The sequence below is a fragment of the Palaemon carinicauda genome, chromosome 20, assembly GCF_036898095.1.
Source record: "Palaemon carinicauda isolate YSFRI2023 chromosome 20, ASM3689809v2, whole genome shotgun sequence".
Classification (NCBI taxonomy): domain Eukaryota; kingdom Metazoa; phylum Arthropoda; class Malacostraca; order Decapoda; family Palaemonidae; genus Palaemon; species Palaemon carinicauda.
This window is the reverse complement of record NC_090744.1, coordinates 90,893,605-90,897,012: the sequence shown is the minus strand read 5'-3', so window position 1 is coordinate 90,897,012 and position 3,408 is coordinate 90,893,605.

The following is a 3,408-nucleotide window of genomic DNA, read 5'->3' as shown; positions in this document are numbered from 1 at the left end:
GGTCATGGATTTATTCCAGTGCTCAAGGGGGTAAAATTACACTCTTGATACTAGATCATAATCCGATTAAAACTTCTTTCTTGCCACCCTAAGCTACATGGGAACTGCAAAATTATGATTAGAAAAGTTTTATGTTTAACGATGGATGAAGAATCCGACGTTACGCTTTTATAGCTAATAATGAAATTATATCACGATGTAATATCTGGTTCCAGATAACTATGCAATTAAATGAATATGTTATTCATGAAAAATGAAAAAAAAAAACACATTATTGTTATTATTATTATTATTATTATTATTATTATTATTATTATTATTATTATTACTTGCCAAGCTAAAACCCTAGTTGGAAAAGCAGTATGCTATAAGCCCAAGGGCTCCAACAGGGAAAATAGCTCAGTGAGGAAAGGAAATAAGGAAAAACCTAATAAAAGTTTAAGAACAATAATAATATTACAATAACATTGTTATTATTTGTTTTTTTCTTTAACCGTAGAGCTAAACTAAGGTAAAATTTAGAAGAGGCTGGACAGAAAAAAGGAAGTTTAAACGGTAGTAAAGTAGAAGTGCATAAAGCAATGAGTGTGTTCCTGTGTGTGTGTAACCTAAATTCAACAAATTACTGTTAGTTTATAGTCTTGGGTAGTGCCATAACCTCTATAGCCTACCATGATCTTCAAATGTCCTGGGTTAGCATTCTCTCGCTTGAGGGTACATTTAGTACCAATATTTCCTTTCTTCACTGAGCTATTTTTCTTGATGGAACATTTGGTCTTACAGCAATATGCTCTTCCATCTAGGGTTGAGGCTTACCTAATAATAATAATAATAATAATAATAATAATAATAATAATAATAATAATAATAATAATAATAATAATAATAAGAGTGGCGGCAATGGCTGACAGAAAACTGTGATAATATTTGATCATGCATAAGAATTCCGGCAGTACTTTGAAGGTCGAGTGCGTTGGGAAATTCTGAATGGCTGCTTCCTTCTCAGGGAGGGGATGGACTCCTTCAGGAGTGATGTGGTGCCCTAAGAGCGACACTTCATTGGCGCCAAAGGTACACTTGTCGTACCGGACTACAAGGCCGTTTTGTAGTAGGCGTCGAGCGCAACACGCAGGTGACGGAGGTGTTCCTCTATGTCATCCACCTAACATACACAGAAGGAGAGGTCCCTAAGATGCCATCCATGAGACGTTGAAAAGTGGCCTCAACATTACGAAGGCCAAAACAGGAGTAATTGAAGGTGTATGTACCGATGGGAGGGGTGATGGCGGTCTTGGGGATGTCTTCTGGGTTCATAGGCACCTGATAATACCCTTTCAGGAGGTCGAGCATGGAGAAAACTTTCGCTTTCTGCAAGGTAGGAGGTCACGTTGGCGATGTTTGGAAGGGGATGTTTGGGAGGGGGTAGTGATCCGATTCTATTTGCATTTTCAGGAGCCTGTAATCCCCATACGGAAGGAGGGAGCCGTGTTTCTTCAGGACGATGTGTAAGGGTGATGACCATGGGATGGAGACCTTTAGGCAAAGGCCCATTCCTTCCGTTTTAGCGAATGTCTGTTTGGCGGCTGCCAATCGATCCGTTGCCAGACGTCTGGATTTGGCGAAGACTGAGGGTCCCGTCGTCTTGATATGGTGAAAAATACCGTGTTTGGCAGTAGCCATGGGCGTTTGGCGAACTTCTGGACTGAAAACTTCCGGGAACGACATGAGGAGGTGTGTGTAGGCATCCGTGAGTGCGCTGATGTGTAGAGTGAAGTTGGAGGGGGCGGGTTGAAGAGGTGTCGACAAGTACGAGTCCGTGTTGATCAATCGTCGGTGGGCGACATCGACCAGAAGGTGGAAATGAGAGAGGAAATCTGCACCGAAGATTGGCAATATGATGTCAGCCACGAGAAACTTTCAATTAAAATTGCCGTTTCCAAACAATAATGTGAGGTTCTCGTAACCGTAGGTGGGTATCGCAGTTCCCTTGGCAAAAGAGAACGACAAGCACCCGTGTCTACCAAAATTTTCACGCTCGTTCCTGCATCATGTAAAAAGAAAAGATTAATAACACGGGAGGCGACCGCCACGAACGATGGCCTACTTACACTTTTTTTGACCACTGACAATCCTTGGCACATTTCTTCGCGGCAGCCCGAATCTGGATGGTAGTAGCAAAAATGCAGCCGATGGGTGGCAGTAAGTGGCTGTAGAAGTCGTTGGTTATGGCGCAAGTGAGTGGTGAGTGATGGGTAGCTTTATCGCCGCTCCGGCACATCACGGGGTAGGCGTGTGTGTCCTACGGCATTCACGTCAGCTTCAATTGAAGTTGAGTAGGTGTCCTCTTCGTCAGCAGTGGAGGCGTTGATGGAGGTCTTGAAGTGGCTGTCCATATTGGTGTTGGCTTTGGTCATCAAGTCTTTTATGGGTAAACTATCGACATCGGGTATGGTAGCGCGTACAGGTTCGGGTAAATGGCGTATCCAAAGGGCATGAAGTAGGTTCACCTGACGAGAAGAGCTGTCTGCGGCAGGTTGCAGGGAAGCGATACTGGTCATTTCCCTGAGGGCGAGCAAAGCCCTTTGGTCCCCCAACGGTTGTTGAGAGAGCGGAAAAATCTTTGCTATACGGGCGGCTGGTGACGGCGAGTACTGCTGCAGAAGGTATGTTTTGAAGGTGTCATACACTATTGGGGTGTCTCCTTGTTCACAAAGCCAGACAGAGATTTCCGGGAAGGTGTCCTCAGATATTGCTGCGAGAACATATTCTGCTTTGGTGGTTGAGCTAGTCAGGCCCTTGATGTGGAACTGGACTTCTGCGCGCTGAAATCAAGCAAACACCTCTCCGCTGGAGAACGATGAATGTCTGAATGGGGCGGTGCCAACCTACGTGGAGTCCGCCATAGTAACAGTGAGAGGGGGAGGGGAAGGCGGGAGGAGCGAGTCAATCTCCGGACCAAGTGTAGGTTGTGAGTCAAAGGTGAGATGAATGCAACTGAGTAACTTTATTACAGACACATCTAGTATATATACACACTAGCTCCCGATAAGAAGGTTACAAAATACAAACATGCTATTTCTTGACAAACTCGCAACCAGTTCTGTTAACAGTTAACAATGAAGTAGGCAGACAGGTTAATACAAGTTGCTGTCAGTGCGAGGGGAGAGCAAAGATACAAACAATAATATTTACAAGAAAGAGAAATGTCGTTGCTATGTACGATAGTGTGACACACGGGTGGTACAGTATTATAAAAAAATCACTGAAATGTACGATAACTCAAGATAACAGCATGCCGGTTGGAAAATGGAAACGAACAATGGGCCAAGCGTTTTTGTGTTATTAGTACACCTTCTCAAGTTTTAATAAATCAGAAATATATTTAAAATACAAAGGGTCCTGTGTTAT